The sequence below is a fragment of the Ahaetulla prasina genome, chromosome 12 (genome assembly GCF_028640845.1).
Source record: "Ahaetulla prasina isolate Xishuangbanna chromosome 12, ASM2864084v1, whole genome shotgun sequence".
In the NCBI taxonomy this organism is placed as follows: Eukaryota; Metazoa; Chordata; class Lepidosauria; order Squamata; family Colubridae; genus Ahaetulla; species Ahaetulla prasina.
The window spans coordinates 23,077,085-23,100,481 of NC_080550.1; the positions used below are offsets into that span (position 1 = coordinate 23,077,085).

Consider the following 23,397-nt stretch of genomic DNA (forward strand, 5'->3'; position numbering starts at 1 on the left):
TCCGCTCATGCCCTGAACTCACCTGCATCCAAAATGGGCTTCTTGGGAACTCCAGGGTGGGGCGGGGCAGGGTGGGCGGGGCCAGCTAAGAGTGGGATTTGGGAGTTCTTTGAACTGCACAGAATCTTAGCTAGAGGTTCTGCGAACCCCCAGCAGCCCACCCCTGCTTCAGATCCAGGTCATAAGTTCCCTTTTTCAGGTTGTAACTTCAAATAGTGGCTAAACAAGGGCTATCTGTTGTAAGTCAAGGACTATCTACCTGCACGGAAGGTTTTGATGGGTTCAGATTGCTGAGTCTGGAACCAGTCTCTCCCAAACTTCCCCAAACCATCAAATAATCTGTATCAATAGTCCTCGATGTATGTCCACAATTGAGCCCCATATTTCTGTTGCTAAGCGGTTGTTGAATTTTGCCCATTTTATGACCTTTTTGCCACAATTGTTAAGCAAATCACTGCAGTTGTTAAGTGAATTGTGCAGTTATTAAGTGAATCTTGGCTCCCACCCCCCACTTGTCGGAAACCAGCTGAGAAGATTCCAGAGGATCCGGTGGGATCCTGCAATCATCATAAATATATGTCAATGGCCAAGCAGCTGAATTTTGATCAAGTAATTATGGGGATGCAGCAGCAATTGTGAGTGTGAAAACCAGTCATAAGTTACTTTTTTCAGGGCCTTTGTAACTTCAAATGGTCATTAAATAGCGCTCTACATGAGGCTGCCCTTGAAGAGCCTCCGGAAACTCCAGTTGGTGCAATAATAATAATAATAATAATAATAATTTAATTTTTATACCGCCCTACTCCCGAAGGACTCAGGGCGGTGAACAGGCAAAATAAAAACAATCAAATACATACAGTAGAATAAAATATTAATTAAAAAACTTATTTAAATTAGCCCAATCTAAAAGTACTTTTAAAATCCCAAAACCTAATTTAAAAATTTTAAACCCTAAAAACAACTAAAATTCTATGCCAGTCCCGCACGGATAAATAAATAGGTCTTAAGCTTGCGAAGAAAGGTCCAAAGGTCCGGAAGTTAGCGAAGTCCAGGGGGAAGCTCATTCCATAGGGTAGGGGCCCCCACAGAGAAGGCCCTTCCCCGGGTGCCGCCAGCCGACATTGCTTGGCTGACGGCACCCTAAGGAGTCCGTCTCTGTGAGAGTGCACAGGTCGGAGCGCAAAATGCAGCATCCCGCATGGTTTTGTGCAGACCTCGATATGCACATGTATCACCTCTCCTGCGGGAGCTGCATTGGTTGCTGATTTGCTTCCGGGTACAACTCAAGGTGCTGCTTGTCACCTTTAAAGCCCTTCATGGCTTGGGACCAGGTGATCTAAGGGACTGTCACTTGACAGTCACATCTACCTGACCAACCTGAGCGGGGAGGCAAGGAATGCTGCGGGTCTCATCAGTGGTGGGATTCAAGTAATTTAACAACCGGTTCTCTGCCCTCATAATTTCTTCCAACAACCAGTTTACCAAACTGCTCAGAAAGTTAACAACTGGTTCCCCCAAAGTGGTACAAACTGGCTGAATCCCACCACTGGGTCCCATCCCCTAGGACAGGGGTCTCCAACCTTGGTCCCTTTAAGATTTGTTTACTTCAACTCCCAGAGTTCCTCAGCCAGTTTTGCTGGCTGAGGGACTCTGGGAGTTGAAGTCCACAAGTCTTAAAGGGACCAAGGTTGGAGATCCCTGCCCTAGGAGATACACCAGGTGGGACCCAGAAGCAGGGCCTTCTCCATGGTGGCTCCCTCTCTGTAACATGCCCACAGACATTAGATTGGCCCCAACCCTGACACTCTTCCAGAAGGCGCTGCAGCGGGCCTGGAGAACCTAGAGCAGGATGGAGCCCACTAAATGGCTCATGTGATATGTTGTCGCCGGGGCGGGGGTTATTTTATTATATTATTTTAATAATTTATTATATGTCTCTCTTTTTATTTTTATTTTTATTACAATTTTCTTTTTTCATAACAATTGTACATATTCAACAGAACCGTGATATTATTGTATATTTCGGATCTACCTTTCATATAATTTCTATATACATTATATACATCTAATCATCAATAGCCTTATATATATATATATTTTTCCATTTCTGTTGATTGTGTGTACCAGTTTTCCCAGACCACATAGTATTCTGAATCTTCTTTTTCTTGTAATTCTATGGTAAGCCTATCCATTTCTGCCCAATCATATATTTTTTGGATAATCAGACTCTGGTGGTATGTTGCTGAGTTAGAATGTGCAAAATCAAGTTGTTGTTGTTTTTTATCAAGTGTTATCTTAAGCATTCCCAAGACAAATGTTTCTGGGTTCAGTTCAATTTGGCATTTTATATCCTGTAACCATCCCTTTTATCTTAACCCAGTACTTTTTCACTTCGGAGCACATCCACCAGACATGAAATATGTCTCTCTTTTATTAGTTGTATTGTTTTTTTATAGGAGGATTTTATATTCTTGTAAGCCGCCTTGAGTCACCATGCGAATAGGCAGCAACATAAATTTCCTAAATTAATTAATTAATTGAATAATTGTAAGTTGAGTATTACCTGTAGCATGGATCTCTCTAACCTGATCGTCCTTCGATCATCTTTTGGTGGTAAAGAGAAAGAGAATGCTGGAATGTTGAATGCTGTGTAAAGCACAACCTGAAAACCAAAATATTACTCTGGTGATTAGCGGGACCTGTAAAGATAGCACAAGATAATGCGCATTATATTGCATACATTTAAAACAGTTAATCTTAGTATCCTGCCCATCATAGTTTTTTGCTTCAACCACATTAAAATTGGCAATTGAATGACAGGGAACGGAGGGGATTTCAAATTCAGACTAAAAGGGATCTGGCCCAAAGCAACTGACTTCTATTTACATTTTTAAAATGACCTCAGCTGATATGGAGATAGGGGAAAGGGAGTTTCCCCAGCAATGCTAAATACTCTGCCAAAACAGTTTACCATTTAATTCATTGTAGTTCTTAGCAGGCTATTTTTCAATAGAGGAACTTCCCAAAGACCATTCTTAGCTAAGTTTAGAATACAATGAAAATCTTTGAGAGGGAAAAAAAAAACAGAAGCAGGAAAAGGGCGGGTACCAGATTATAACAGAAAAGATAGGGGGAGGAACTCTTAATACTCTAGAGAGCTAAAACGAAACAGCCGTTTACAGAAGCAGCCTATGCCCCCAACAATCTGGGTCCTCATTTTACCACCTCATAATATTGAAATGTAGCTAAACTACAGAGTCATGAATTTGAGATGGGCAGGCATTTCAGCTGAAATAATAAAGACATGAATAAGAACAATAATCACCCAACTGTTGCTAGTTGAGACAGCTGGGAACTGTAATTTAGCCATAGCAATTTAGCAAGAGTCACAGTGGCGCAGTGGTTAGAGTACTTCTGCTGAGTGCTGGCTGCCTGCAATTTGACAGATCTAATCTTCCCAGGCTCAAGGTTGATTCAGCTTTCCATCCTTCCCAGGTGGGTAAACTAAGGACCCAGATTGTTGGGGGCAATAGGCTGATTCTGTAAACCACTTAGAGAGGGCTGTAAAGCACTGTGAAGCGGTATATAAGCCTAAATGTTATTGGTAGGCTAATATCTAGAGCAGAGGTGTCCAACCTGGACAATTTTAAGACCTGTGGACTTCAACACCCAGAATTGGAGTTGGCCATGCTGTTTGGGGAATTCTGGGAGCTGAAGTCCACAAGTCTTAAAGTTGCTAAAGATTTGACAACCCTGATCTAGAGGGTTTCAGATTTCCCACCCATGGTTGATGTCATAATAAATTATTAGACCTGGGACCCATGTTTAAAAAGGGTGGGATTTGGATTACAGGTCATGGCTGCATCTAGATGTGTTCCACCCAACTCTGTTGCTTTTGCTGCAACAGATTAATATGTCTACAACCCTGGAATTCCCAGAACAAACTGCTTCACAGTTAGTTTCAGTTTTTCAAGGATTAAAACAAACAGCATTTAAAACTTAATGTTCAAACGGAAACCCCAACATTTCTTTGAAGCAACTGCCTTCCCCAGTTGAAGTAACCCAGTTTGAAGGAGAAGGGAATATTTTTCTTGCGTCTCTATGTTGTTTGTAGAGTCCACCATGATGTCATCGCTTGGTGACCTTCATTCACCTGCCCTTGGAGGTGATGAAACATAAACTGCCACATAAATCATGGACCACTGACTTCATCTTTATAGAAGAGGCCTCCAATTCTATCTCGGCAATCACAGGCATACAACATAGAATAACAGAGTTGGAAGGGACCTTGGAGGTCTTCTAATCCAACATCCTGATCAAGCAGGAGACCCTCTATCATTTCAGACAAATGGTTGTCCAGTGTCTTCTTGAAAGCCTCCAGTGATGGAGCACCCACAACTTCTGAAGGCTAGCTATTCCAGTAATTGATTGTTCTAAGTGTTAGGAATTTTCTTCTTAGTTCTAGGTTGCTTCTCTCCTTGGTTAGTTAGTTGAAAAAATTGGTCAGATTAAGTTGGATTACAAATCTGAGAATTTATCCCTCAAAAGAACTTCAGGGAATGTTGATATCTAAATGCAGGACAAAATTATGTGTCACTTACATAATAACTTTAATAATAATAATAACAACAGAGTTGGAAGGGACCTTGGAGGTCTTCTAATCCAACATCCTGATCAAGCAGGAGACCCTCTAACATTTCAGACAAATGGTTGTCCAGTGTCTTCTTGAAAGCCTCCAGTGATGGAGCACCCACAACTTCTGAAGGCTAGCTATTCCACTAATTGATTGTTCTAAGTGTTAGGAATTTTCTTCTTAGTTCTAGGTTGCTTCTCTCCTTGGTTAGTTAGTTGAAAAAATTGGTCAGATTAAGTTGGATTACAAATCTGAGGATTTATCCCTCAAAAGAACTTCAGGGAATGTTGATATCTAAATGCAGGACAAAATTATGTGTCACTTACATAATAACTTTAATAATAATAATAACAACAACAGAGTTGGAAGGGACCTTGTAGGCCTTCTAGTCCAACCCCCTGCCCAGGCAGGAAACCCTACACCATCTCAGACAGATGGTTATCCAACATTTTCTTAACAATTTCCAGTGTTATTTTATTTCTTCTAAATCATAGATTGTAACATTAGAGATAAATATGGCCAGATGTGTATGTGTGTGTGTGTATATGTGTGTGTATGTGTAGGGGTGTATGGACATTAAATCGCATTATATTTGTAAACATATCCTAAGTGATAAATTTGAAATAGAGATGGCTGCTGGCTGTTGGAGAGGATGAGGTTGTCTTGAATGGGTTGCTTTGCAGATCCTCACTTCAATCTACTCTCTTGGCTGGTGACATTTCAGCAAGACCTTAAAGCGAGATGGGGATTGTGTAACCCCAAAGTGTGGTATAAAATTTGGAGCTTGGGATTTATCTGGCCACAGAAGCTGGAAGTTCCTGAGAATGCTGGTGAAGAAGAGGAAGAGCTCTACCGAAGCCAAGTTTTCCCCTAAGCAGACTCTCGGTCCTGAAAAGACAAAGTGAAGGACAAAAAGAGAAGTCATTCAGACCGCTGAAGGCTGGCAATCAATTGCAAGTGCCAGACCTGTTTGTTTCTCAAAACTATGATCCCAAATCTCATGAAATTTCCAAAGTTGGTAACAGTTCTTTTTGCATTCTTTCCTTGTCTAAAAGATTTATCTTCTAAGCCTCTATGAAGCACACCTCATATTATTTAGACTTTAAAAAGGTGTTGAGACTCTGGAAAAAGTGCAGAAAAGAGCGACAAAGATGATTAAGGGCCTGGAGGCTAAAACATATGAAGAACAGTCGCAGGAATTGGGTAGGTGTCAGGTCCTCTATTATGTCCTGCCATTCTGTTGGAAGGGGAGCGAGGGTAGGGAGGAAGGCTTGCTGGCATTTTCCATATACTTTTGCTTTCGCTGCAACTGCTTGGGAATTAGAGAGGGGGATTGTCTTCAGAGATGGAATGGACTCCCTTCCAGCCGGTTCCAGCCTGGTTCCAAGACCATCGTACTCTGAGAATGACCTGTTAGCTGCCTAGCACCTCAGCGTTCTGAAAACAACCTTGCAGCATCACATTGGCTGCCAGTGGATTGGTTGGGGATTTTTGGGAAAATGGAAGGACCTTCAGATTCTGCCTGACTTTACTGCAACCACTTTCTCTCAGTAAAACTTCTTTTGATTCAACTTAACGGAGTCAAGAGTTTTGCTTTCCTGAGGAACCAGCTGAGGCAGATCCTTACAATATGAGTAGCAGTGGTGGGTTGCTACTGGTTTGCCCCGGTAGCGGCGGTAGTGGGAGGCTCCGCCCACCCACCTGGACGTCATCAAATATGGTCTGCACATGTGCACAAGCGCGAGTGAACCGGTAGCAAAGATAAGTGAAACCTAATCCTGATGGCTAGACTAGAGAAAAGAAAGGCTAGGGGCGACATGGTAGCATGTTCCAGTATTTCAGGGTCTGCCACAAAATTGAGGGGATTAACTTATTTTCCAAAGCACCAGAGAACACCCATCTATCTGAAATGGTATAAGGTCACCTGCTTGAGCAGAGGGTTGAACTAGAACAGGGGTCTCCAACCTTGGCAACTTTAAGACAATGAAGGAGGCGAAACGTTCTTACGTTTCCACCCTCATTGCATCGGCAGATAACCGCCCGGCCGCCTTGTTTCGGGTGACCCGCTCCCTCCTTCATCAAGAGGGACGGGATGACCCCTTACAGGGACGAGCTGAGGAGTTTAACGGTTATCTATACGATAAAATCATTCAGCTTCGGGATAGTTTGGACCAAGACTGCGGCGATCCAACTGAGATGACAGAGACACGTCTTGCTGATGTTATTTGGGATGAGTTTGATTCTGTGGCTCTTGAGGACGTGGACAGGTTGCTGGGGAGGTTACATGCAACTACATGTTTACTGGACCCGTGTCCTTCCTGGTTAGTGCTGGCTGCTCAGGAAGTGACACGAGGCTGGCTCCAGGGGATTATAAATGCTTCTTTGGTGGAAGGGGTTTTCCCCGCCGCCTTGAAAGAGGCGGTGGTGAGGCCCCTCCTCAAGAAGCCTTCCCTGGACCCAGCTATTTTGGGAAATTATTGTCCAGTCTCCAACCTTCGCTTTGTGGCAAAGGTTGTAGAGAGTGTGGTCGCATGGCAGCTCCCCCAGCACCTGGAGGAAACTGTCTATCTAGACCCGTTCCAGTCCGGCTTCCGACCCGGTTATAGCACGGAGACGGCTTTGGTCGCGTTGGTGGATGACCTCTGGAGGGCCAGGGACAGGGGTTGTTCCTCTGCCTTGGTCCTATTAGACCTCTCAGCGGCTTTTGATACCATCGACCATGGTATCCTGCTGCGCCGGTTGGAGGGATTGGGAGTGGGGGGCACCGTTTATCGGTGGTTCTCCTCCTATCTCTCTGACCGGTCGCAGACGGTGTTGACGGGGGGGCAGAGGTCGTCCTCGAGGCGCCTCACTTGTGGGGTGCCTCAGGGGTCGATTCTCTCGCCTACCCTGTTCAACATCTATATGAAGCCGCTGGGTGAGGTCATCAGTGGTTTCGGGGTGAGTTATCATCTGTACGCTGATGATACTCAGCTGTACCTTTCCACCCCGGACCACCCCAATGAAGCGGTCGAAGTGCTGTCCCGGTGCCTGGTAGCTGTACGGGTCTGGATGGGGAGAAACAGACTCAGGCTCAATCCCTCCAAGACGGAGTGGCTGTGGACGCCGGCACCCCGGTACAGTCAGCTGCATCCGCGGCTGACTGTTGGGGGCGAGTTAGTGGCCCCAAAGGAGGTGGTTCGCAACTTGGGCGTCCTCCTGGATGGACGGCTGTCCTTTGATGAACATCTGGCGGCCGTCTCCAGGAGGGCCTTTTACCAAATTCGCTTGGTCCGCCAGTTGCGTCCCTTCCTTGACCGGGATGCCTTATGCACGGTCACTCACGCTCTGGTTACATCTAGGTTGGATTACTGCAATGCTCTCTACACGGGGCTGCCCTTGAGGTGCACCCGGAGGCTACAGTTAGTCCAGAATGCGGCTGTGCAAGTGGTAACAGGAGCCGCTCGTGGCTCCCACGTAACACCACTACTCCGTAGCCTGCACTGGCTTCCTGTGGTTTTTCGGGTGCGCTTCAAGATTTTGGTTGCCACCTTTAAAGCGCTCCATGGCTTAGGACCTGGGTACTTACGAGACCGCCTGCTGTTACCTTATGCCTCCCACCGACCAGACGCCTCACAGAGGGTCTCTCAGGGTGCCATCCGCCAAACAGTGTCGGCTGGCGGCCCCAGGAGCAGGGCCTTCTCTGTGGGGCACCACGCCTGGAACGAACTTCCCCCTGGCTTACGTCAAGTGCCTGATCTTCTGACCTTCCGTCGTGAGCTCAAAACACACCTATTTATTCAAGCGGGACTGGCATAATAGTGTCAAATTTTAATTTGGGGTTTTATTAATATTTTTAAAATTTTTAAACTAAATTTTATTATTCAGCCTTTTTGTAATTTGATAGGTTTTAATATGTTTTAACTTGTATATATATTTCGTGTTTTATCTTGGCTGTACACCGCCCTGAGTCCTTCGGGAGAAGGGCGGTATAAAAATTTAATAAAATAAATAAATAAGACTGGTGGACTTCAACCCCCAGAATTCCTCAGCCAGCCAGCTTTGCTTTGCTGGCTGAAGAATTCTGGGAGTTGAAGTCCACAAGTCTTAAAGTTGCCAAGGTTGGGGACCCCTGAACTAGAAGACCTCCAAGGTCTCTTCAAGCTCTATTCTGATTCTGATTCTCTGCTTTATCTTGTCCAATGATCTCCAAAGGTCACTTACATAGAAGACCTACCACAGTGTTTTCTCAGACACAGGAAATGATGTCCCCAAAGTAAAATTCATAACTACACAAAAGGGTCGCAACTTTTGTGGTCCAGGATTAGATATGACAAAAGGTCACCCTTTTGTGGTCCAGAATGACTGCATTCAACATTATTATGCCATTTTCCTATAGGATACTGAACTATAAGCTGAGCCCAAGAGTTGACTTTAGAGACTTATTGAAGTCTCTAAAGAAAGGTTTCCACTAAAAGTGTGTGTGTGTGAGAGAGAGAGAGACAGAGAGAGACAGAGAGCGAGAGAGAGACAAAGACAAAGGAATAATTCAGCTGCTGACAATGCCAAAAAGGCTTCTGGTTTCACAAAGTCTCCCTCTTCATTCAGGAAGTTGGAAGGGTTGAACTCATTGGGGAACTTCCACTGAGCTTCATCGTGATGGGCAGACTGGATATTGACAAAAACCATGGTGTCCTGCACAAGCCAAGACAAGCATACAACGAAGATATTGAAATATAATCCAATGGTGCTCCCATAAAATGAGGTTCAAAGGAAGACTGCCATTGATTTCAATCTCTTGCGTTTTCTTCCTCTTACATACAAGCACAAATGCCTCAGGTGAGGAAGACGCAAATGGACACATGCCAATTCACCAACACCTGACTCTTTGAAAAACAATTAAAAGTTCCTTTTTTTTTTAAAACCTTGGGAATTTTATATCCAGAAACCTGCACATCTTTAATGGAGGTGTGAGGAATTCCAAGAGGAGCAACATTTGAAATACGTTGGATTTCATGAATGACAGTTTACATAGGGCAACTTCTTTCTGTCTTCGTACTTCAAGATTGCCTTGTTTCCCACCACCGTGTCTATTTCCTTCCAGCATTTCTCTGAGGAACAAAATTATCTTCTGGAAAACTTTTCATTTGGGGTGAAATGCTACCCTTTGCACTGTTTTAGGCAAACTGGTAGTAATAAAAGCTACCAATTTGGGTGAACCAGTAGTAAAAAAAATGCTAACAGTTCGTCTGAACTGGTATTTCCGACAATCAGCTGTGCAGTGCGATTTATATTCTCTAGAATGCAGGAGATCCTGCTTTTTAGCAAATCTAAATTACACGGCACAGCTGTTCCCCCCCCCCACTGTTCTACTTACCTTCTTAAGCCTCCTTTTTCCGCACAAAGCATGCGTTTCATGAGGACTGCGCATGCACTCACAGCATGCATTTGGCATGCACTGTGCATGTGCACATGCAGCACGCATTTGGCACACGCAGCGAACCAGTAGCAAACCACAGAGGATTTCACCACTGGTTTCATTGACTTTAAGTAGACGTTGAGTTGATTTTCACCAGAAGTGATGAGAGTGCAGCTTTCTGAGTTACCAGCCATGATAATGATCCCCCAATTCAGGACCCTTCCTCATTTATATAATAAATAAAGTCATTATTATTACAGATCAAGAACCCTGTTTCACAATTCTTTACCTTGGATCTCTGCGAAGGCCATTAAATAGCACAATGTCCACTGCAGTGTTGACGCTATCGTCTCTGTTCCAGCCACAAAATAGGTTAGATAGTAAGACAAGTAATTGCTCTTCCTCAAAACTTGAACCTTTCTTCTCTGGCTTTTGGTAGTTAAAAGAAAGAATGTTATTACAATCAAATGAAAAAAGGATCTTCTCCCACTCTTTAATTCAGCTGGTAACGTCAATTTAAAAGCAGGAATTCATTCTGAAAAATAGGACTAAAAATGGAAAGGAAGTAGGGAGATGGGAAACAAGCAACTTCTTGCTGACAACCCATCCTAATAAAGTTTGGGGAGAGATTGAGGGTGCCTCAGAAGATCCTCCAGAGCTGGCAAGTTTGCCTTTCCTCCTAGTCCTGATGAAAAGATCTGCCTTGGTTGATCTTGTTGGTTGGGTATGCACAACATGCAAAGCCCAAGGCCCTCCATTCACACAATGTGTCATCCAGGCCAGAGGTGTCAAACTCAAGGCCTGAGGACCACATCTGGTCCATGAAATGCTTAGATCTGGCTCGTGGGACCACCCTGGAAACAGCAAAGAACCGGCCCACAGTGCCTCTGCCAGCGAAAACAGAGCTCCGTTTTTGCTGGCATGGGGTTTCAGGAGGCCATCGCAGCCAAAAACAGAGCTCAGAAGCCCATTTTCACTGGCAGAGCACTCGAGGTGATGTCAAGCTGGCCATGTCCAGCCTGGGCAAGTTTGACACCCTTGATCCAGGCGGAAAAAAGATTTGGCACAACATCTAGAAAAGTCCCCATATCAACATTTTTGTGATATATTCAGGAGGCTAATGTTAGACAAATAGATCCAAGATGAGAGGAAGAGAAATCCCTGAATATTCAACAGGAAAAGACTGAGGTGAATACCTTCTGCATTTCTTCTAAATATGCATCAATGAAATCTCGAGGTTCTCTTGGAATCGAGGTTGCCTTGTGCTCTTCTATCTCTTTTTTAATGAGAGCTTCCGTTTTCTTTGTAAGTGTGAATAATCTCTGATGGGGCAGGGGAAGACTTCTCACTAAGGGCACCTCATTGTAAAGCTACCGGCAAAGAGAAGAAAAGCCAATATTGATTAATTTGATCATGATCAATGTTATGTATTTGAATTTTTGGAGGGAAATTTGGGCGGGAAAAAGCACGTTTCTGATTGGCTAGTGCCTCAGCCACAATACTATATAAAGAGGGCTGTTTTGCCATTTGCTTTGCTGGGTTCTCACAATAAACTTAAGAGCTGTTGTCATCAATGACTGTCTCCTGCCTCCTCATTGCCCAAACTTAACAATCAATATACCCTCCTTTGTAGGATAAATGGAGCAGGGAAAGAAACCCCTTGTAACATCTCTTATTCACAATTCGATGGGGAGTCAAATGCCCCAATAAGGTAAACTTTCAAAAAATGCCCCAATAAGGTAAAATTTTCCCTGATTAAATTTGGATAACTGAACCCCTTGATCAAATCACTTACACAGAAACTTCACCCACTGTTCCTGGCACTCTGATGAGATATCATTCTAATTGCTAGGAAAACCAAAGACGCTCCAAAATACAATACGACCTCTGGTCACGACCATAATTCATTCCATAACTTTGGTCGCAACCCCATTTGGTTGTGACACAAACCTAATTTCCCTGTTGTAACAAACAACAGAAAATTTGGCGTTTACAAAAAAAGTGGTGCGGAAGGGGAAATCGGCCACTGCTGTGTTTGATCGCCACCCGAGTATGTGTTTGTGGCCAGATTCAAAAATGTTTTGAATTTTTTGGTTCAACTGTATGTGAAACATGAAAACTCAAATTTCCACCACCTAATTGTGCATTTATTTTGAATAGTCTTTTGGATTCTTGTTAAGGATACCAAGGCCCAGGGTCCTGCTGCTATTCGGGAACTTTGATGTGTCATTTCTAGCAGAGTTTTGAGGAAGCTGTCATCATATTCAAAATGTTTTCCAAATAATATGGTAGACATTATGTTGGCAACTGCAGCATCCGGAAACCCAAAAGGATCAAAAGGCACATCTGTCAAAGAAAAGAAATTAGATCCCTATCAATTTATCTGCCTTCATGTTCCTTTACAGGAGTCACATTGTTGATGTAATAAATCCATTCCTGTAACTATAAGGAAACTCTGTCTTATTGCCTCCCTCCGTCCCTCTCTCTCTCTCTCTCTCTCTCTCTCTCTCTCTCTCTCTCTCTCTCTCTCTCTCCCCCTATATCTATCTATCTACTGTATCTATCTATCCTATCTAATCTATCTATCTATCTATCTATCTATCTATCTATCTATCTATCTATCTATCTATCATCTCTCTCTCTTTCTCTCTCGCTCTCTCTCTGTCATCCATCCATCCACCCACTAGAGGTGGGTTTCAGCAAGTTCTGACCAGTTCTGGAGAACCAGTAAATACCACCTCTGACTGGCCCCATACCCATCTATTCTCTGCCTCCCGAGTCCCAGCTGATCAGGAGGAAATGGGGTTTTTGCAGACCATCCCCTGGAGTGAGGGGGTAGTGGAGATTTTACAGTATCCTTCCCCTGTCATGCCCACCAAGCCACACTCACAGAACCAGTAGTAAAATTTTTTGAAACCCACCACTCACACACCCATCCACCCACCCACCCACCCACCCATCTATCTATCTATCTATCTATCTATCTATCTATCTATCTATCTATCTATCTATCTATCTATCTATCTATCATCACTATCATCTATCTCATTTATAGAGTTGTACATGTGATAAACCAATGCCTCTGGACAGCGTACAACAATTCTGGGCAGTGTACAGTAAACACTACCTCTAAGCACTTTTACTATTTGCAGAGGCATCATCAGAAGAACACAAAGTCAGAGATTTCGGTTCTCTGATCAGCTCACCATGAACTTTAAGTTAAAAGAACCACGAAGGTCAAATGGCCTCTGCTATTTTCAATCTTTTTCTAATTAATAAAAATCTTGCTGAAAGCTAAAACTATGTAAAGGTTTTAGCCCTGCCAGTTAGTGTAGATCATTAGCAGAACAGGTATATGAGCTTTATCAAAGGTAAAACTGAAAAGACTCCTTGGGGACTGTCAATGCAGAGATTATGTGTATGACCTTATTATTAATATATGTTTTAGAGAAGCTACTAAAATTAGGAGACATGCTCCATACACAGGAGGAATTGGTGAAAGAGCAGTCAACAGAACCAATTTCTCCTAAGGAAAATGTAGGTGGCCTTCAAAGGTTCAGAACCTGAGAAATCCTGCTTTGTATTATGAACAGCAAAATATATTTTTATACTCCAGTCTCAATTTGTTGCTGCGTTAGTCTTAACTCCAGGGAAAGCATACCTTACGAAGCTTGGCATCAATGCTTGTTTTTTAATCTAAAACTTTTGGAGACCATCATATTGCGGGATGCTCCCACATGAAAAATGATGGGAGGTAGACTAGTTTGCTAAGAGTATTTCATGGAAATAGAGGTTGGTGATTAGTTATATTTCCATTTTATATAGAGAAATCTTTCCCCCTTCTCCCCGATTCTCTATGAACATCCAAAAACATACTCAGAATTTTAATTTATAGTCTCCTAGCAAGAATAAAACATATGAAGAACGGCTGAAGGATTTGGATTTGGCTAGTCTAAAGAAAAGAAAGGCTAGGTGGGATATGATAGCAATGTTCCAGTATTTGAGGGGCTGCCAGAAAGAGGAGGGGGTCGATTTATTTTCCAAAGCACCTGAGGGCAAGACAAGAAGCAATGGATGGAAACTAATCAAGGAGAGAAGCAACCTGGAATTGAAGAGAAACTTCCTAACAGTGAGGACAATTAACCAATGGAACAGCTTGCCTTCATACATTGTGAGGTTTTTAAGAAGAGACTGGACAATCAGTTGTCTGAAATGGTATAGGATCTCCTGCTTGAGCAGGGGGCTGGACTAGAAGACCTCCAAGGTCCCTTCCAGCTGTATTCTGATTCTGAATGTTCTAGGACTCATGCTCTACAAACATTACAAGCACAGAGACAACATGAATAATCTGTCTTATTTTGGTTAATAGAGCTTGGAATTTCATGCAGCCGGAATCCTAAACTCCACCTATTCCGCTTCAATACACACACTTACCAGTCAACATTGAGGTCAACTCAATTGGGCCCAATAGAAACCAAAACCAACACTAAAATAAGAATCCCCAACTTCCCTGCCTGTCCCAGGAGAGCTTACTCATGTTTTCAGTAAACGCTTAACTCAAACAAGTGACCTCTTCCTGGATTTTTTCTTCCATTGATTTTCTGCCCGCTCCAAAGTTTCTAAGAAGCATCGCCGAAAACCTTCTTTGCTCTTTCCATGCTTCACCATATCTTAATGTCAGTAAACCTACAACAACAAAAATATATCATCCTGCAGTTATTCATTTTTATCTTGAAGTCTATGGAAATTCTCAGTCATCCAGGTCGTGGTTGTCCCCAAGGTGCTTTTTCAAAAGGCAACTGGACTTTCTTGTTTTTCTTTGAAGAGGTTTTGCTTCTCATCCAAGAAGCTTCTTCAGCTCTTCAGCTCAGAGTTGAAGAAACCTCTTGGATGAGAAGCGAAATGTCTTCAAAGAAAAACCAGAAAGTCCAGTTGCCTCTTGAAAAAGCACCTATATGACAACCATGACCTGGATGACTGAGAATCTCCATAGACATTTCCTTGAAGATCTTTTGCTTCTCATCCAAGAAGCTTCTTCAGTTCATGAACCAAAGAAGCTTCTTGAATGAGAAACAAAACATCTTCAAGGAAAACCTAAGTCCAGTTGGCTTTTGAAAAACACCTTTAACTTGCCTATCAGTAATTATGTATTTTTAAATTAAAACTGTTCTGAAAAAATGACAATATAAGTAAATGAACAGAGAATTATGAAAATTATACAAGTCATGTTCAAAATATATTTAAAAAATACAACCGTGCCAAGGAACAATACATTGAATAGGGTTTTTTTACAGTATAAAAAATAAATAGGATTTCAGCTGAATACTGGAATTTCTACTGTATTGTTATTTATAAATATTGCAAAAGGAAAAAGAAGGGAACTAATTCTAACATTTAAAGAGAGTCGACCTTTCCTTCTCTTTCTGGTAACTTTGAGACTGAACTGCAGAATGCAAAGGAAAAGGATGATCGGCAGCTGGATCACAGAATGGGTAGCTTACTACTGGAAATTATATACAATTACCTTTCTTCTTTATAGGAAATGATGCTCTCCCAGCAAATTCTATGCCTTTTATCATGAGAGCCTCCTTTGCTGAAGGAAACCCATGAATAAAGACGGCAGGTATTCCTCCAAGATAAAGACTGAAGACAAGACCATATTGTTTTGTTCGCTGAAACGAAGTAACCAAGCTCGTTAGCATAAAAGCATCGGGAAATTAGTTGGGACCAAACACTGCAATGTTGTAACAGAATAACTTCATCAAGGATGACCCGAAGAAATTTACTTGGAGCTCCATCAAACTCCATTCCCTAAAGTGTTTGGCCAATATCAAGGAAGGCATTCAGAGAGGATCTGTAGCTCCTCTATGTCTAGAATGATAACAGATAGTCCTCGACTTACAACAGTTCATTTAACGACCGCTCAAAGTTACAGCAGCACTGAAAAAAGTTTCTTATAAAGAACATAAAGAACATAAAGTTTCTTATGTTAGGTAATTATCGTCCGGTCTCCAACCTTCGCTTTGTGGCGAAGGTTGTAGAGAGTGTGGTGGCATATCAACTTCCCCGGTACCTGGATGAAACTGTCTATCTAGACCCGTTCCAGTCCGGCTTTCGGCCCGGATACAGCACGGAGACGGCTTTGGTCGCGTTGGTTGATGATCTCTGGAGGGCCAGGGACAGGGATTGTTCCTCTGCCTTGGTCCTATTAGACCGCTCAGTGGCTTTTGATACCATCGACCATGGTATCCTGCTGCACCGATTGGAAGGATTGGGAGTGGGAGGCATCGTTTATCGGTGGTTCGCCTCCTATCTCTCTGATCGGTCACAGACGGTGTTGGCAGGGGGGCAGAGGTCGGCCTCGAGGCACCTCACTTGTGGGGTGCCACAGGGGTCGATTCTCTCGCCCCTCCTGTTCAACATCTATATGAAGCCGTTGGGCGAGATCATCAGTGGCTTTGGGGTGAGGTACCATCTGTACGCGGATGACACTCAGCTGTACTTTTCCACCCCGGGCCACCCCAACGAAGCCATCGAAGTGCTATCTGGAAGTGTCTGGAAGCCGTACGGGTCTGGATGGGGAGAAACAGGCTCAAGCTTAATCCCTCCAAGACGGAGTGGCTGTGGATGCCGGCACCCCGGTACAGTCAGTTGCATCCGCAGCTGACTGTTGGGGGCGAGTTATTGGCCCCGATGGAAAGGGTGCGCAACTTGGGCGTTCTCCTGGATGGACGGCTGTCTTTTGAAGATCATTTGACAGCTGTCTCCAGGAGAGCTTTTTACCAGGTTCGCCTGGTCCGCCAGTTGCGCCCCTTCCTAGACCGGGATGCCTTATGCACGGTCACTCATGCGCTCGTGACATCTCGCTTGGATTACTGCAACGTTCTCTACATGGGGCTCCCCTTGAAGGGCATCCGGAGGCTTCAGTTGGTTCAGAATGCAGCTGCGCGGGTGATAGAGGGAGCCCCTCGTGGCTCCCATGTTACACCACTCCTGCGCAGACTGCACTGGCTACCTGTGGCCTTTCGGGTGCGCTTCAAGGTCTTGGTTACCATCTTTAAAGCGCTCAATGGCATAGGGCCGGGTTATTTACGGGAGCTTGGACTGATTGAGATGGAGGATTTAATGGAGATAAAAGATCAAATGCTTCAGATGGGTGGAACATACGCGAAACATCAACCCAGAAGAAGAAAAAGGGCTATTGAGGGCAAGACCCTAAAGGGTTAAAGAGGAAAGAAATATCACCTGTGTTGGTTGAACAGAAGAAGAGTCGTGAGGATACAGCAGGAGAAGAAGCAGATAAGAGTCTTGGAAAATACGGTTGAATGCGGAGAGTCATCACTATCTTTTTTCTTGAGTGATGAATTTAAATAGACAGCCCGAAAGAAATCGCCCGCGCATTCACACGTCCCCTCTCCCCCATTCTCTTTATAGAGGCGAAACCGATGAGGATGTGGGGGAAGAAGATTCTTTGTATTTTATTGTTTGTCTTGTTTTTTGTTTTTTTTTTTTTTTTTTTTGTTTTTTATATGTTAAATGTTTTATGGTAGTTTAATGTTGGGTTGTGGGCACAGAAAGGAAGATGCGGGATAGGATTAAAAATTTATATTTTAAATGGGAGTTATAAAATAATGTCATGGAATGTGAAGGGTACAGGAATCAGATTAAAAGAAGAAGATTGGAATTTAAGATTAAAGAGATCTACCAGATATTTTATTTTAGTGATATTTTTAATTCGGCCTAATTAATAAGTTTTTAAATTGTTGTTTTTACCTGTATTATTTGCATGTTTTTATCTGGCTGTGAACCGCCCTGAGTCCTTCGGGAGATAGGGCGGTATAAAAATTTGAATAAATAAATAAATAAATAAATAACCATGTTTCACACGAAGGTTGTGGCTTGCTCCATGGTCATGTGATCTAAATTAAACAACTGCAGTGATTCACTTAACAACAGTGGCAAGAAAGGTCATAAAATGGGGCAGAATTTTGCCTTCCAGCTTTCCTAGCATCAGGGTCTTCTCCAAGGAGTCCTCTCTTCTCATCTGGTGGACCAAGTATCTGAGCTTCAGCTTCTGGATCTCTCCTTACAAAGAACATTTGGGTTGATTTCCTTTAGGATTGACTGGTTTGACCTCCTTGCAGTCCAAGGGACTTTCTAGACTTACAAACCACCTTTTAATAAATTTGCTAACAAGGCTCTGTGAGAACCTAGCTTGTTTGATGGTGAGCAGCTGCCCCCAGATAAGGCAGACCACAAGATCTCTTTCCAAGAGATCACTGGCTTTGACCCAATTTTGCTGACAGGCCAGAAACATGAAGAGAGACCATGGGAAAAAATTATTCCCTTTGCTAACTCTCACCTTTTGTCAAGAGTCCAAACAACTCCTTGTTGCAATGACCGTCTCCAACAAACACCTCTTTAAAGCCTGCCTAAAGGACAGAAGTCCCTTTGTTCAGCTCTGTCAGAACTTTGAATGGTCATTGAATGAATCATCATTAACTGAGAACTACTTTAATAGATTTGTATATCTACCTGTACTTGATTCTTCTATCCATTTCGTCTATTACATTCTCTCAAAGCATAAAACAAAAATTGAAGGCAGGTGGAGGAGAGAGAAGAAAGAATGAACTGATTTGGAATTCCGCAAAACCTGAATCATAAACTATTCATTCATGCAGATAAACAACACCTTCCTTTAGACTTCTAAAATATCAAATTATGGAGGAAAAATTTAAGGAAATTGCAGAGGAGATATTGGAAGTTAAAGATGTTGTTGAGGCTCGGAATAAGGATGTAAGAGAAGATATAGTGTTAGCATTTCAAGGTTTGGCAAAAAACATGATCCAGCTGGATGAAAGGGTGGAAGAAATTAATCAATCTAATTTGAATTTGGAGAATAAAATGGTGGAGGTTCAAAGTAAGATGGAGAGAGCAGATGAAGAAGTAGTTTTGTTACAATATAGATTGATGGAGTTTGCCCTGAGAGTGAGAGGACTGAAAGAAGATAATCGAGAGAATTTAAATGAGATTTTAGTAGAGGCTTTTGCACAGATGATTGGAGAGCAACCAGCAGACCTTGCAATTCAAATTGATAAAATCTATCGTGTTAACTCCTGGGTTGCTAGACAGAGAAAATTGCCAAGAGATGTTGTGATTTACTTTACAACCAGGAGGATTAGAAATGAAATTGTACAAGCATCTTACAAAAATAAAATCCAAACAGCAGCGCAAGAGGTATTAGTGATGAAAGAAATTCCTCCCAAAATGTTAAGAAACAGAAAAGATTTTGCTTTTTTGGTAGATGAACTTAAAAATTGGAGGAAAGTTGGAGATTAAATGATAACGGGAGGTTAAATTTGAAATTGTTTGGGATGCGATGAAAGCGGTGTTTAGAGGAGAGTATTAAATTATCAAGTAGGAAATATAAAAATTATAAAATTAAAATGGAAAGAGATAAAATCAGATTAAAGAATTGGAAAATCAATTTTGCTTACTAAAGAAAAAAAATTCTTCAGGAGCTTAATATGTTAAGAAATAAAATGATAGAAGAAGATACAGAGTTAGTAAAAGAAATTTGAGATTTTAAATAGGAATTTTTGAATTTAGTAATAGAAATTCTAAGTTATTGGCAAAGATGGCGAAAATAAAAGAGAGAAGAGAGAAATTGAGCTATGATAGATGACAGAGGTATAAGATGTTATAAAAAATTAGAGAAATGTGAAGTGGTTAGAAATTTTTTTCAGAATCTATATTCAAAGAAACCAGTTAATCGGGGAAAATTGCAAAGCTATTTAGAAAAGTATGTGGTGAAAATTGATCAAACATATAAGGAATTGATGGAAGAAGATATAACACAAGATGAGATTAATGGAATAATACAAAAATTAAAATTAGGGAAAGCTCCAGGTGAGGATGGATTACCTGCTGAGTTTTATAAAGAATTTAAAGAATTAATAATACCAAGATTGCAAAAATTATTCAATGGAATATTACATGGTGGAGAAGTACCTTCGTCATGGAATAGAACGGGTGATATCCTAATTCCTAAGCCAGATAAAGATTTAGAAAGGATTGAGTCCTATCGGCCCATTTCTTTAATTAATCAGGATGCAAAGATATTTACTGCTATTATAAGTAATAGATTAAATAGATTTATAGATAGATATATAAGTTATAATCAAGTAGGTTTGTGAAGGGTAGATACATGAGTGATATTGTTAGAAGAGTATTAAATATTATAGATGTAGCTGAATATAATGGTGATAAAATTGGTATAGTATCATTGGATATTTTTAAAGCTTTTGATTCTGTACAATGGGAAACTATTAAAGTAATTGTGGAGGCTTTAGGCTTTGGTAATAAGTTTATACATGTTATTTCAAAATTGTATCAAAAAAGCAGTGCAAGAGTGAAGGTGAATGGAATATTAACTGAAGAGATAAAATTAGAAGCAGGTATGAGACAAGGATGTCCCTTGTCCCCAACATTATTTTTATTGGCTATGGAAATATTGACAAAAATGATAGAAAAAGATGAAGAATTAGAAGGATATAAGGGGTATAAGATAAATTTGTATGCGGATGATACTTTAATTATTTTGAAAATGTAGAAAGATTTGAAAAGAGATATAAGCATTTGAAAGAATTTGAGGAAATGACAGGTCGGAAAGTAAATTGGACAAAGTCAGAATTATTGATGGATAGTAATGGTAATGAGTGTGAGAATATGCAAGAGCAATTTGGGATAAGGATTAAAAATACATTGAAATATTTGGGTATAGTGCTTTCACTCAAGTTAAAGAATTGAAAAAATTTAATTATGATGTGATGATTAATGAAATTGAGAAGAAGATAGATAAATATAAAATTTTAAAGTTGTCTTGGTTTGGTAGAATTGCAATGTGTAAGATGATGTTGCTGCCCAAGTTCAACTTTTTATTCGAGATGCTACCACTAAATTTGACAGAGAAAGATATCATCTTAACACAGTTTGGAAGGCAAGAGACTTCTACATCAAGGTATTAAAGGCTGGAAGTCCACCATCACCAGAAGCTAGGAGGAGAAGAGAAGTGGAGATGGCAAGAAAGCTGCAAAAGGAAGGAAAACAGGCACAAGTTCAAGCTGGGGCTGTAACTAATGAAGAAGATTTACTGCAATCTATGGTTACTTCCCAAGTCCTGGAATCGTTGGGAAAAACAGGTGATGCAAAGGAGCAAAGATTGACTCGAGCAGCCACCAAACATAAAGAACAAGAAAAGATGCAACAATGTCAAGCAATAATTCAAGAAATTACCAAAACAGAAGCTGTTGGGAGGTGCGGGGGCTAGGCCAAAGAGGAAAATCCAGGAAGATCTTCAGCTGATGCTCCAAAAGCTTCAAGAATGACAAGTAGATTTTTAACTTGGAATGTTAATGGTTTAAAGTCATCACAAAAAAGAAGATATAACACAAGATGAGATTAATGGAATAATACAAAAATTAAAATTAGGGAAAGCTCCAGGTGAGGATGGATTACCTGTTGAGTTTTATAAAGAATTTAAAGAATTAATAATACCAAGATTGCAAAAATTATTCAATGGAATATTACATGGTGGAGAAGTACCTTCGTCATGGAATAGAACGGTGATATCCTAATTCCTAAACCAGATAAAGATTTAGAAAGGATTGAGTCCTATCGGCCCATTTCTTTAATTAATCAGGATGCAAAGATATTTACTGCTATTATAAGTAATAGATTAAATAGATTTATAGATAGATATATAAGTTATAATCAAGTAGGTTTGTGAAGGGTAGATACATGAGTGATATTGTTAGAAGAGTATTAAATATTATAGATGTAGCTGAATATAATGGTGATAAAATTGGTATAGTATCATTGGATATTTTAAAGCTTTTGATTCTGTACAATGGGAAACTATTAAAGTAATTGTGGAGGCTTTAGGCTTTGGTAATAAGTTTATACATGTTATTTCAAAATTGTACCAAAAAGCAGTGCAAGAGTGAAGGTGAATGGAATATTAACTGAAGAGATAAAATTAGAAGCAGGTATGAGACAAGGATGTCCCTTGTCCCCAACATTATTTTTATTGGCTATGGAAATTTTGACAAAATGATAGAAAAGATGAAGAATTAGAAGGATATAAGGGTATAAGATAAATTTGTATGGATGATACTTTAATTATTTTGAAAATGTAGAGAAAGACCTGAAAAGATATATAAGCATTTGATAGAATTTGAGGAAATGACAGGTCTGAAAGTAAATTGGTCAAAGTCAGAATTATTGATGGATAGTAATGGTAATGAGTCTGAGAATATGCAAGAGCAATTTGGGATAAGGATTAAAATACATTGAAATATTTGGGTATAGTGCTTTCACTTAAGGTTAAAGAATTGAAAAAACTTAATTATGATGTGGTGATTAACGAAAGAAGAAGAAGATAGATAAATATAAAAAGATAAAATTGTCTTGGTTTGGTAGAATTGCGATGTGTAAGATGATGTTGTTACCGAAGTTTAATTTTTTATTTGAAATGTTACCGTTAAATTTGACAGAGAAAGATATTGAAGGATACCAAAAAAAATTAGATAAATTTTGTAATGGAGGGAAAAGACCTAGATTGGTGAAAAAAATGTGGTATCAGAATCAAAAAGAAGGTGGATTGGGAATTCCTAAATTACTTAATTATTATTATGCTTATGGTATTCGAACTGTGGTAAAAATATTAAAAGGTGAAGATAAACATTGGAGAGATTTAGAGTTAAGGGATATAGAGAAATTTGAATCAAGGTGGTTTTTAGATAAAGCAAACTCAAAATGTGTAATTAGAAGTTATTGGTTAAAGGGATTAAGTAAAATGTGGAATAAATTTGTTAAAATTTTAATTCCGGATATAATCTTTTTGGGGGAGACAATTGGAAATTGGCCGATTAAAAATAATATAAAACGTAATGAAGTGATTAAAGAGGATAATATAGAAATTATTAGAAATTGGATAAAAGTTATGGAAAATGAAAGGAGGAATAAAGAAATTATTGAAAATTTAGGGTTAAGTTGGTTTGAAAAAATACAGATAGAAAAATGGACAAAAAAATTAAGGGAAAACTATTCGATAAATAGAAGTGAAACTGAATTTGAATATTTAGTATCTCGGATTATAAAAGATGAAATTGGGCTAAAGGGACTCGTTAGTAGGGTTTATAAGATTATAAACTCTGATGAAAAATTACAAAGAGTGATGAAGACAAATTGGGAAGATGTTGTTGAGGCTCGGAATAAGGATATAAGAGAAGATATAGTGTTAGCATTTCAAGGTTTGGCAAAAAACATGATCCAGCTGGATGAAAGGGTGGAAGAAATTAATCAA

At 40.7% G+C, this 23,397-nt stretch overlaps 1 pseudogene; it reads right to left on the reverse strand.

Annotated features, from left to right (window-relative positions):
- Window positions 1-5,330: 5,330 nt before the first annotated feature.
- LOC131184308 (cytochrome P450 2J2-like) lies at window positions 5,331-15,829 on the reverse strand (annotated as a pseudogene).
- Between the last annotated feature and the right edge of the window lie 7,568 nt (window positions 15,830-23,397).